We start from the raw sequence: 13,901 nt of genomic DNA, 5'->3' as shown, positions 1-13,901 counted from the left end.
AGAGTAGACTGGATATATTTTGAAATACAATATCGCTAATTTCTTTTTTATTAAAAAGTATGAAGGCTTGAATCCACTCGGATCCATTAGCCACATATACATGCATAAAATATCTGCATTTTATTTTAATTTGTACACTGTTTATAGTACATTAAGAATCTTATAATTAATATACACTTTTAACGTCGTTTAAATCACAGTATTCATTTAGTATTTGTAGCAATTAAAAAGCAGAGGTTTTCTCGCGTCTTCTGCCTAAATAAAACGGTCAACAAGTAAATTAGATGCCTCGCTTTTTCGTGGCTACCCTGACGAGACTTTTCAGATCCTTGTTTGCAAATTACAGATATCCTAATTGTTTATGAAATCCTGACTTGACGCGGAATTATTAAATAAATTAAATTGCTGTTCAATTTCTGCCTTTCAAATCAAACGTGTCGTAATGCAAATGAGATATACAGAATGTATTCAATTATCTCCTGTTTATATTCCGCCGTTTGATGGCGCCACCAAACAGTTTACCACGTCGTTCTTGATATTTAGTTAATTTCCCTAATAAACTCGCTTGTTTTCGAAATATTTTGCAGCGCATCAACAGAGTAGACACCACTGCACATTCCTACGCATTTGAAATACACAATTTCGTTTTAATTATTCCACATTTTGTTGTTCCAGATTCACGTATCTTCCCCAGAAAAGTGTTTCAGTACGAGCGCCTGTCGCTGCGCGGTTGCCGCGTCTCCGTGGCCCGCGGCATGCCCTCTAAAAAAGAAACCACGATTAAAACAATCTGTAACATAATTTCAATGCGCAGAATCGACTTCAAGTCACCAGTCCCCTCGACCGTAAAATCGCATCCAGCAGGACGACTTAATTTCAAGGATCCCCGGAAGAGATCTGGCAACGTGGCACGAAGGGCCTGATAAGAAAAAAGAAAAAGAGACTAGAAGGGGACTCTCAGCCGTCCGATCTCGCATTGTTCTCGAAAATAACCCGCCCCGACGACGATTCGGATGAACCTAATCATGAAGAACGAGCCGTTCTTATCCCGAGCCGCAATCGCTCTCGAAAACGTCGCTCCGGCGTCGCGTTCGCGTGACAAACGTGTCTCGAAATGCGCGAATCGGGCGACCCATCGGCGCGTAGAGCCCTCGGAAAGGGCCGGCGCGGGTCAACGTCGCTGAATAATGGAGGGCAACTTCTCCGAAGATGGTTCCGGCGGAGTCGAGTGTCTCATCTTCGTCGTAAATAATCTCCACGGCCCCGTGACCGTAACGGCAACAGCAACGCTGCCCTTTATGGGAGAGGACCATCTATTTTATCGAGCTCCAACGCGTTCCATCGCGTCGACGATGAGGAAACCATGGACACGGCTGTACCCGGCGGAAACATCGGAACTGAATTTTTCACGTCGACGCTAGGTGATCGAAGAAACATCGTTCCGAGACCTTTCGTCGAAGAGCGGAGAGTAAATGGGAGAGGGAGAGGAGAGCATGAGGGTGAGAGAGAGGGGGTTACGATTCGCCGGCAACCCGAGGATCTCATTACGAAGGGAATAGCGAGCGGACGAGCAGCGGATTCAATTTGTATCGGCGGCCGACGAGGAGAAAAGACGCGGCGCGCCGTTGGATTCCTGCGATCGGATTGCAGCTTCCGCTTCGGTCGCCGGCAGGCCGGGGCACACACGCGCCCCGGACAAGTGGATTGCCACGGCGGAACGAACATCGCCGAAGCGGCCTAATGAACCTGCAACGGAAACTGCCATGCAGATGCGAGCAGAAACCTTGGATAAATTGGCGGCGGCAATACCAAGCGGCTCCTCCGAACGGCCGACGAGGCAGCGGCGCAACACACTGAGGGCACCCCGCCGCCGTTAAAGATGGCCGACCCACTTGCGACCTCCATCAAACGGAAACAAGCATCCCTTCAAACTGAATGAGGTTTATTGCGACGACATCAGCGACTCCCGCAACTCTGCTGCGAGCTCATCGTCGGACAAACGCGGGAAATTGCTGCGAAATAGTTTTTCTTCTAGAGTATCTAGTGCGAAATAAATAATTGATTGTTTCGTTAATTATTTCCGGATGAATTCTAAAGAGAAATTTGTTGCAATTGATTGCGGGAAATTCTGTTCAATTGTTCTTCGGCTTGTGCGGAAAAATGGACAATTTGCGAGTCAACAATTATAAAAATGAAGCGCGAGGCTCGAATGATCGTATCTTCCCTTCCCAAATTGTCCATTTTTGTTTATTAGTTGTTTATTAATTGAAGGAAAATTGGGGAGAATTTACTGTAATTACTAAATAGCGGATTTTATGCATTTATGGCAAAAATGGGTAGTTTTATATAATATATTAGTATTTATATAATATATTATACATACATATATTATTATTGTATTATTATTTCATTTATATAATATATTATACATACATACATTATTATTATATTATTATTGGGACAATTGGGGAGAATTTACCATAATTACTAAATGGCGGATTTTATGCATTTATGGTAAAAATGAGTAGTTGAAATGTATACAAAAAATATATAATATATGTAATGTAATATGTTATACGTACATATATTATTATCATATTATTATTTGATTTATATAATATATTATATATACATACATTATTATTGTATTATTATTTCATTTATATAATATATTATACATACATATATTATTATTATATTATTATTGGGACAATTGGGGAGAATTTACCATAATTACTAAATGGCGGATTTTATGCATTTATGGCAAAAATGATGTATGTACGTATAATATATTACATTACATATATTATTATTATATTATTATTTCATTTATATAATATATATAGAATAATATAAGTACATATAATATATATAAAATATATAAATATATATAAATATATGAAGAATTGTGAAGCTATAAAAATAATTCAATGATATCGTAACGCTGCCGTCGAGTTGACAGAATCATTAGACGAACCGATTTATTCTAATTTCGCTTCCATTTCCTGCAATCGACGCAGCAAATTTTTATTTCGCGCGAAGATCCGCGTAATCGCGTAGCTCAAACGAAGATCCTTTTGACACTTACGGAGACAATGGCGCACCAGCTGGATTCCATTACACTTGGCAAACCGTTTGCAAGCGAAGCCCATCTTAATCCGAGCGGTGTAAACGAAATTCGGACGGATTTCCGGCGTATTCATCGTAATCGGTTACAATAATCGGCCGGCGCCGATTGTTGTTGTTGTTGTTGTTGTCTCTTGCGCAGAGATTTGCATTATATTGTTGCCGCCGAGGTGTAACCAGATCTCCCATTGTTCCGGCAGCGATCTGGCAAATCGGTTTAACGAGCACAAACAGCTCGGTTACGGGAAACAAAAGCGATCTGGCTGGGAATACTTGAACGACCGCCTGCACCCGACCATTAATCTTCCTTTGCCTTTATCCACGATGCGTGTACCGGCACCGCTAAACTCGATTAAACGGTGTTAGGGAAAACACCGGTGGCACCTTGGTCCTGTTACGCCCGCACGCTGCAAGACGGGAATTGAAAACCGTGGCTCGCAAGAGCCACGACGGATATTCGCGGTCCCGTTAATTATGCATCGATCAGACGGATATATTTATAGGAAAATAGTGGCGCGCGGCGAGAACGATGTGTTTAGGACGATCTTAATATTAACGCTGAACTTACTGCGATCGAAACGACCGTTTCTTTATTTTGGAATTCTGAAAAGTTTCGGAGACGCTTCCGTGGAAAATGCTTGAATAGATTATTATTCAGTTATTTTCCATGAAGTCGGAGGTCGGTTTCTTTTAATTTTTCCAAACGATCTCGTTATTCTATGGCGATCTGATCTAGCTTGTCTTAAAGTAGACACTTTTGGCTTTCGTTTAAGTACACACGCATCGAAATAGCTCCGCGAGAACGTAACTTAAAATTCATCCGAACTCACCCTTCTAAATCTTGTAAATCCCACGACCATGAAAAATTCAATTGCAAGATTTAAAAGGAAAAGTTTGAATGGATTCTGAGCTGCGTTCTCGATGAGCAATTTTTATGCAACCATGCTTAAATGAAAGCTGGAAGCGTCTGCTTCAAAATAGGGTAAATTATATTAAATTAAAATCGTGTGGACACATTGAAAAAATTGTAAAAACTGCAGCCTTGAGGGAAATGAAAAATCAGCGAAAATCTCGCGAATCGAAGGAGTGGTTTGGATGAATTTCAAACTATATGTTCCCGATGGGTAATTTTTATGTATTTGTGCTGAAAAGAAAACTGGAAGTGTCTGCTTCAAAACAGGGTAAATTGAATTACACAAAATTCGCGTGAACGCTTCGAAAAATCAGGAAAACTCGAGCCTTGACAGAAATCATCGAAAATCTTGCGAATCAAAGGGGTGCGAAATTCAGACAAATTTTAAGCAATGTTCCCCATGGAAAATTTTTATGCACCCGTGCTTAAAAGAAAGCTGGAAGTGTCTTCTTCAAAACAGGGTAAATTGAATTACACAAAAATCGCGTGAACGCTTCGAAAAATCAGGAAAACTCGAGCCTTGACAGAAACCAGCGAAAATCTCGCGCATCAAAGGGGTGGGAAATTCAGATAAATTTCAAGCAATGTTCCCCGTGGACAATTTTTATGCACCTGTGCTTAAAAGAAAGCCGAAACTGTCTGCTCCAAAACAAGCTAAATTAAATTACACAAAAATCGCGTGAACACTTCCAAGAATAATAAAAACTCGAGCCCTGACAAAAATCAGAAATCAGCGAAGATCTCGCGCATCCAAAGGGCGATTCGACTGAATTTCAAACTATGTTCCCGATGGACTATTTCGATGCAACATCGCTTAAAAGAAAGCTGGAAGCGTCTACTTTAATACGGGCTAGATTAAATCGAAATAGAGTCTCGAGAATCGTCCGCGATTCTCGGCCGCGTCGCGACGCGGCAGAGAACGGGAACAACGAGAAAGGGACCAGGTTTGCCTAAGTAGATTTAAGAATGGCGTCACTGTTGCGCGGCGCGGTGGTTCGCCAGTCGCCTCAAGCATGAATAGAACTCGGAACTGCGGCGAAGACAAGGACCATTATGCCGGCACGTAAAGCGACGTCAGCCAAAGCTCGAGTGTCCGTCCGTTCTTTCTCGCGTCCTCCTTCGTTCTCTCTCTCTCTCTCTCTTTTCTTCCGCGGGACACGTCGTCTTATACACAACGGTGTTCGCCGTCCGGTTCCCGCTTTTCCCGCTGTGTTCTTCACCTAGTTTTCCCTCGGTTCGAGCGGACTTAGTTTCGACAGTCGAGCGGACCGCGAAGACACCCTGGAAACCCAGTGCGAAATAAGTTGCTTTAATTATTTATTCGTCGCTGTACATATAGTTTTTATTGAATAATGTTACAGCCGACGCCAAGACGAGTTCAACGACCTATACGACATGATATTTACGTCTCGAAATCATGCTGAAATAGGCGCGAACAGCTAACTCTCCGCGACGCGACGTCGCCGACGCCGAGTTTCCTCGATCGTCCAATAACGGATTCAATTATCCGTCGATCTCGATACGCTCGCAGCCTCAGCCCGTTCGATTTACTCGAATTTTTCAATTTCCTCGGAGGACGGCGCGTTACGAGGGACGCGTAATTAAAGGCGCCGCCACCCCCCGTTTGCCAGTTTCGCGGACTCTTTCGCCCCGTTTCGCTGGTTTTTAAGTTATTCACGAAGTTTCCCGTCGGCGAACGTCGAAGATCGATCGAGCCTATTGAAAACTTTCGACTTGGAGCGCGACCCCCTCTCCCCCCTCTGGCTTCGCTACCTTGCTTTTTTCCCGCGAGCAACCCCCGCTGGACGGACGGAGTCTTTCAGCGGGTTAATTCGGAAACGAGGTTGCGAGAAGTCACGTCCGCCCAATTACATCGATCGATAGATGATAATGGACCGATAACGCCGGATCCAGCTCGATATTCCTCCTCGAAAGTTCCCGCGGCGAACTCCGCCGCGCGCAAACACGCCGGAACCACCGATTTACTTAATGCTCGAGTCGAGAAGGAAAACGGCACGGCCTCTCCGATCCGGCCGGACGAGAATCAAACGTCGAACGAAACGATTTCCGCCGGTTTCACTCCGCCCGTGTTTGCTGGAGCAGGCCGCCGCCGAGTGGATGCTCCGGGTATTTTTTTTGTCGCGAGAGAGCCCCGATTTATCGAAAATGTTTCTTCGCGGTCGACGGGCGAGTTCTTTGTTTGAGAACGATCGTCGATTGCCGAGTAATTGGGAGATAGATCGCTGCGGATCTTTATGGTAATTTTTATTTTGGTTTGTTATTTTATAGAAATGTTTTTTTATTCGAGTAAAATTTTTTTCGATTCGAAGACAATTTTATTCGTTTTATATTTCGAATAAATTTTTCGAATACAGTTTGACTCGAATACAATTTTATTCGAATAATATTTCGAATACATTTTTCGAATACAGTTTGACTCGAATACAATTTTATTCGAATAATATTTCGAATACAGTTTGATTCGAACACAATTTTATTCGAATTATATATCGAATACATTTTTCGAATAAAATTTGATTCGAATACAATTTTATTCGAATAAGTTTATCGAATACAATTTTATTCGAATAATATATCGAATATATTCTTGGAATAAAATTTGATTACAATACAATTTTACTCGAATAAATTCATCGAATAAAATTTGTTTCGAATACAATTTAATTCAAGAAATAATTCGAATTAAAAATTTGTTTTGAATACAATTTAATTCAAGTAATAATTCGAATAAAATTTGTTTCGAATACAATTTAATTCAAACAACAATTCGAATAAATTCTTCGAATAAAATTTGTTTCGAATACAATTTAATTCAAGTAATAATTCGAATAAAATTTGTTTCGAATACAATTTAATTCAAACAACAATTCGAATAAATTCTTCGAATAAAATTTGTTTCGAATACAATTGAATTCAAGTAATAATTCGAATAAATTCTTCGAATTTATACTTTTCAACGTTCTTCAAATATCTCGCGCACTCAGAGCGCGAAAGTAAATAGTGCACCCTTCGAACCATTTGCACACGTGCATAATAAAAATGGTATTTTAATCAAGTTTCAACAAACGGTCCAGCTTCGTCGAATTCCGTCGATGATCAGCAGAAACATCGTCGTCGGCCGTCGCATCCCTCGGACAATGACAACTCCGTCGGTTCAGCGAATGCAGCCAGAAAAATCGATGCGTATACATGCATTCCCGGAACTGCATTCTTGGAGAAGGTGCGAGGAGAAAAAAAAAATCAATTTTTTAAAGGCGCGCGCCGGTGTAAGAAATTTTCGTGAGCCGTCCCCGTTAATCGTGCACACCGGCGCGGACAAGTATCGGTGTAATTTATTGCTTATCACGCGTAGCGTGAATTAGAGCATGCTAGATGCAGACAGCGGGCGTGGACGGCGCATGCATTGCTTGCATCTAATACAGAAACGGTATTGTGGCGGCAACAATACCCTCGGCCGGAATACCGCGAGGATTCTCGATAACCGGCGACTAGCAACGGAAAATGCATTTATTCGCTGTTGCCGACTGATAAGTCCTCTGACGCGGCGCACTCGAGAGAGAGAGAGAGAGAGAGAGACAGAGAGAGAGAAGACTCCAAGGAATGCCGGACCTTTGACGGTTTTGCTCCATCCCTCGCGTGCAACGGTATTACACGTTAAACGCGCGCGGCTTTAACTCGTTCGCGGAGAATTCTGTCCGCAACTGAATGCACAGAATGGAAATGCGCAAGGTGTCCGGAGGCGGGTACGATGCAGTTCCTATACTCAAGCGCAGACTGCACAATTCGATGTCCCTTGTACGAGAATATTATTGGTCGTTTGCGAGAAAGTCACCGGCGAATCCCGATTACGGGTCTTATGCACTCGTGGCAAATGCACTTGTGGCATCTGCAGATTTTTCAAGTGCAGGAAAATCGAAATATCACTTGAATTAAATTGTATTCGAAGAATTTATTCGAAATACTACTTGAATTCAATTGTATTCGAATTCAATTTTGTTCGAAGAATTTATTCGAAATATAAATCGAATAAAATTGTATTCGAAATATAAATCGATTAAAATTGTATTCTAAGAATTTATTCGAAATATAAATCGAATAAAATTGTATTCGAAATATAAATCGAATAAAATTGTATTCTAAGAATTTATTCGAAATATAAATCGAATAAAATTGTATTCTAAGAATTTATTCGAAATATAAATCGAATAAAATTGTATTCGAAATATAAATCGAATAAAATTGTATTCGAAATATAAATCGAATAAAATTGTATTCGAACAATTTACTCGAAATATAAATCGAATAAAATTGTATTCGAACAATTTATTCGAAATATAAATCGAATAAAATTGTTTTCGATCAATTTACTCGAAATATAAATCGAATAAAATTGTATTCGAACAATTTATTCGAAATATAAATCGAATAAAATTGTTTTCGATCAATTTACTCGAAATATAAATCGAATAAAATTGTATTCGAAGAATTTACTCGAAATATAAATCGAATAAAATTGTATTGGAACAATTTACTCGAAATATAAATCGAATAAAATTGTATCCCAATCGAACGTTATACATTAAATATTTTAACAATGTTCAGCAACAATAAAAGATAATTCGTATACTTCAGTATAACATTTTATTCGAAACACATCACGAATAAAACTTCATTCGTAGAATTTATTCGAAATACAACTCGAATCACAAATGTTTGATCAATTTCTGTCGCGAGCAACGACAGTGATCCCCAACCAATTTGAACTTCCGCGGTGATCTATCTATAAGAAACCGTAGAGATCGCGCTAACGATGATCCCGAGCTCGCGTGCCAGCAGCAGAGCTGTCATAGCGGAGCTGTCATAGCAGAGCTGTTATAGCAAAGCTGTTATAGCAGAACGGAAAGGAATCGGCGAACTGAGCGTCCAACTCTATGCAAACGACTGCTAAGGATATTTCTATAACTCGGTAAATTGGACGAAGTTTCTGCGAAGCTGGGTGAAAATATTGCCGCGTAAGGGTGTCTGGGGGTTAATTGAGTGCTGCGAGCCAGAGCAGGGAGAGGTCAGAGGGTGCTGGGAGTGCTGGAGAAGAAGACCGGGTCCGGCGCGCTATGATCGAGGGTAATTTTATGCCGGCGGAAAGACGATTTTGTGGAACGGGGACGCGATGGGGATTTCCGCAGGTCGTGCGACCGCTCCGGGGGAATTTCGAACGATGGAGAAACAACGAGGGATTTAGGCGAGTCCGATACGTTTATATACTGGCGGCGGAATCGAGCGTATTATAGCTCGTACGGCGATAAATTTTCGCGGTCTTCGCTTGTTTGTGCAGGGTGTCCCAAGATTTAAATTACTTCCGGGAAATTAGGGGTTCCTGAGGTCATTCGCAGTAACTTTATCCTTAGCCAAAATGCAATCCGTGGCTTTGTTTACGAGTTATTAACGAAAAATACACTGACCAATGAGAGGCGAGCGCGGCTGGCGCGAGGCGGCCGAGTCAACGAACGGGATACTTTTCATTTGAAGTATTATAGAATTGTGAGAAAAAATTGTAGATTACTTCTTAAGATGTCATTCTAAAGAAGACATTTTCCTTTATAAGACGAGGGTAAAGCGATTCGGAGAAAAAAATTTGTGGACTCGGTATGGTTGTCCGAAGTTGTCAAATGATGGGTGTGTTTTCAGTTATTTTAACACTGAAGGTACATTTTTCATTCGATGTATTATAGAGTCGTGAGGAAAAATCGTAGATCAGTTTTCGAGACGTCATTGTAAAGAGGACACTTTTCTTTATAAGGTAAAAGTAAAGCGATTCGGAGAAAAAAATTGTTGGACTCGTTACAAGCAACCGAAGTTGTCGAATGATGGGGTGTTTTCAGTTATTTTCATGCGATGGTACATCTTTCATTTCTAGTACCATAGCATCGTCAGAAAAAATCGTAGATCACTTTTTGAGACGTCATTGTTAAAGAGAATACTTTTTTTCATAAAATCAGGGTAAAGCGATTCGGAGAAAAAAATTGCTCGACTCTGTACAGTTGTCCAAAGTCGTCAAACAAGAGGGTGTTTTTAGTTATTTTAACGCTGATGGTACATTTTCCATTCGAATTACCATAGAATCGCGAGAAAAAATCGCAGATCGATTTTCGAAACGTCAATGTAAAGAGGAGATCTTCTTTTATAAGCCAAACTTAAAGCGATTCTGCAAACAAATTTTTTCAACCCGGCACAGTTGTCCGAATCCGTCAAATTTCGAAATTCTGGAAAAATCTGTTTCACCGATCAAACGTTAATTAATTGCGAAAACAGTGTAAAACTATCATTAATCCGAGTTCATTGAAATATTTCCCTGTATTTTGCGAACTTGAAAGCGCCATAAACACATAAAAATCGGCGATCTGACGATACTCTACGATATCGTACACAATTTCTCGCGAATCGCCAATATTTGCGAACGAAATAAATGGCCGATCATCAGGCTTCAAAAACAACGCAGAAACAACAGCGTCGATGCGATCTGCGAGAACGCGATCGATGCAGAATCGTGAGCGGAACTTCGATCACGGAATCGCGTGCGTCTTGCATTAATCAACAAGTTGTCCGGCGCGTGCAAACGGGGCGCGCGCGCGCCGTCTGTCGCGCAAATATTTACAGTCGTCTGATTAATAAATTCAATTAATAACGGCAGATATTTAAGCCGACGGTGCATTCGGTTCTTTCTCCGGCCGTTTTCTCGTCTCCTTTTCGTGGCCGTCGAGCCTGGTAATTGAACGAGGATACGCGCGCGGCGAGCACGCTCGTTAAATATTAATTCGCGAGCGTGCGATCCGGTCCGCGAAAAGGGAAGCTTGTTACGGCGACGCGCGAAAATTGACGTGGCTAGGAACGCCTGCCCGTTCGCGGCGAAGAAGAATGACGGGTCCCTTTGCATCGTTGCCGGGAAACGCGACGAATAAACGCCGTTTGAATAGACGCGCGGGACTAACCGTGAATCGCGTCGCGGACACTCGACGACGTTTAATAAAGCCGGCCGGCTGGCTTTCCCGCGACGGATCTTTGTGGAATTTCGTATCAGTCACCGGCGCGGGCCGCACAATAGCGACGTGCCTCGTTGGGGACTTCGAATATCGCGCCGTAGGTGGAGCCCGATGGAACAATAACCCATGTGGGCACTCGTTTCCTCGATCATGCTTCCGATGGAAGAGCAAAATGGTACGGTGTCCCTTCGAAAGATCAGGGGTCAGTCCGTTCTGGAACTTACACGATCGTCTACTCCGGTTCCCGTGAGAATTTTCGAAATATTGCGGGCTTATATCGAAGCTGGGAGAACGGACTTTACGATGGGTGCACTCTGGTTCAGAGTAAATTGCGAAATCGTGTCGGTGAATGGCCAAATATCGAACCCTAACTGTGACAGAGAAAATATCATGATTTTCAAGGCAAACTTCGAGGCGATGTTAAATCATTTTCTACGAGGAATTTTTGAGAGTTCGAGGGCTTAAATTAAAGCTTGGAGAATGCACTTTACGACGGATTACTTTGGGATCAAAGTAATAGTTTGAGATCTGTTTGAGGAATCGAAGAATCCCGACTGTCAACTGAAAGAGAAATGTCTGGATTTGGGGGGTAAACTTTGAACTGATGTTAAATCATTTTCCTCGAGGAATTTTTGAGTGTTAGGGGACTCAAATTAAAGTCTGGGAAACGCACTTTACGATGAGCTACTTTGAGATCAAAGTAATGGTTCGAGATCTTTTTGAGGAATCGAAGAATCTCGACTGTCAACTGAAAGAGAAATGTCTGTACTTGGAGGGCCAACTTTGAGCCGATGTTAAATCATTTTCCTCGAGGAATTTTTGATGGTTAAGTGGCTCATATTAAAGTCTGGAAAACGCTCTTTACGATGGATTACTTTAGGCTCGAAGAGACGGTTCGAAATCATTTTGAGAAGTCGAAGAATCTCGACCGGCAATTCGAAGAAAAATGACTCGATTTCAAGGGCGAACTTCGAACCGATTTTGATTCATATTCCCGTAGGAATCTTCGAACTTCGAATGGCTCGAATACAAGCTGAAAAAACGCACTTTACAACAAGTTAATTTTTATCGGGAACAGAATACGAAAACGCGACAAAAATTCACGAAATCCCGATGCAGAATCCACTGAAGAATGAAACCGAAATCGAACGAGGTAATAAAAGCATTGGAAATAATTCGTACGATACATGGGCGGTCGCATAATTGCGAGAAGAGGAAAAAAAAACTGCGAACGGAAATACTTGTATTTGTACCGTTTCCCCCCGTGAAACGTTTTAAAAGCATCGCGGAAACGTTCGTTTCATAGTGCATTTTATTGTATCGCTGTCGGGCTCGCGGTAACTGCAACTTCAAATTAAAATTCACAGCCCGTCGACGAGATTATTTCAGGGCTGACCGTAAAACGAGGCGATCGTTTGAAAATTCGAAACGTTATTACCAAGAATTAAGCTCCCGGTGGCCGGCTGATAATATGCTTACACGGCTGGCCGATAGATCCGCGCGTTTTTCGAAGCGGATCCGCGGGCAAGACCCGCGGAAACTCAGTGCCGCACAGTGGTGAGTAACGTAATTTATTCGAGCTACTTTCCCCCGAAGCCATCGATGCACTTCCATTTGCATATAAATACGCATCGATACGCGTGGGCCGAAAATGCTACAGCACTGATACAAGCTGTGCGACGAGAACGATTCGTCGGACCAAATCTGGCGACCCCACATGCAGCCAAGAAATGCGTTTTTTTCTCTGCAGTGCCTAATAACTTCTGAAAAATTCTTGCTGGCCACATCTTAAAGAGTGAACTGCCCACTTTCGAGGTATTAAACTCTCATGTTCGAGACATCTATATTTGTTTCTCAAAAATATTCGAAGATCTAAGCATTGCGATGAGCAACTTCGGTTAATTTAATGTCAACGATACAACTCCCATTCAAAATGCTGTAGATGCGTGAGAAAAAATGGCTCGTCAATTTCTCAGACGTCAATGGAAAGAGGAGACCTTCTTTTATGAAATGAATTTCAAACGATTAAGGAAAACAAATTTTTCAACTTGGTAGAGTCGCCTGAATTTGTCAAGTTTTATTTGGTGAAGTAACTTTAGTTATTTTAGTGCTGATGGTACTAAAAGTACTGTCAAATCACGAGAAAAAATCGTAGAGCACTTTTTAAGACGTCATAGTAAAGGGGATACTTTTCTTTATAAGATCAGGGCAAAGGGATTCGGAGAAAAAAATTGTTCGACTCGGTACGGTTGTCCGAAGTTGTCAAATGATGGGGGTGTTTTTAGTTTTTTTTCTAACGCTGATGGCACATTTCATTCAAAATACTCTAAAATCGTGGAAAAAAATCGTAGATCACTTTTTAAGGTGCTACCGTAAAGAGGAGACTTTACTTTATAAGGTAGAATTAAAGCGATTCGAAGAAAAAAATTTTTCGACTCGGTACAGTTGTCCGAAGTTGTCAAACGATGGGGGTGTTTTTAGTTTTTTTTCTAACGCTGATGGCACATTTCATTCAAAATACTCTAAAATCGTGGAAAAAAATCGTAGATCACTTTTTAAGGTGCTACCATAAAGAGGAGACTTTACTTTATAAGGTAGAATTAAAGCGATTCGAAGAAAAAAATTGTTCGACTCGGTACAGTTGTCTGAAGTTGTCAAATGATGGGGGTGTTTTTAGTTACTCTAACGCCGATAACACACTTCATTCAAAATACTGTAAAATCGCGGAAAAAAATCATAGATCACTTTTTAAGGTGTTGTCGTAAAGAGTAGACTTTACTTTATAAGGTAAAAATTGAAGCGAT

Source organism: Megalopta genalis, chromosome 2, assembly GCF_051020955.1.
Source record: "Megalopta genalis isolate 19385.01 chromosome 2, iyMegGena1_principal, whole genome shotgun sequence".
NCBI lineage: Eukaryota > Metazoa > Arthropoda > Insecta > Hymenoptera > Halictidae > Megalopta > Megalopta genalis.
This window is presented reverse-complemented; position numbering follows the sequence as displayed.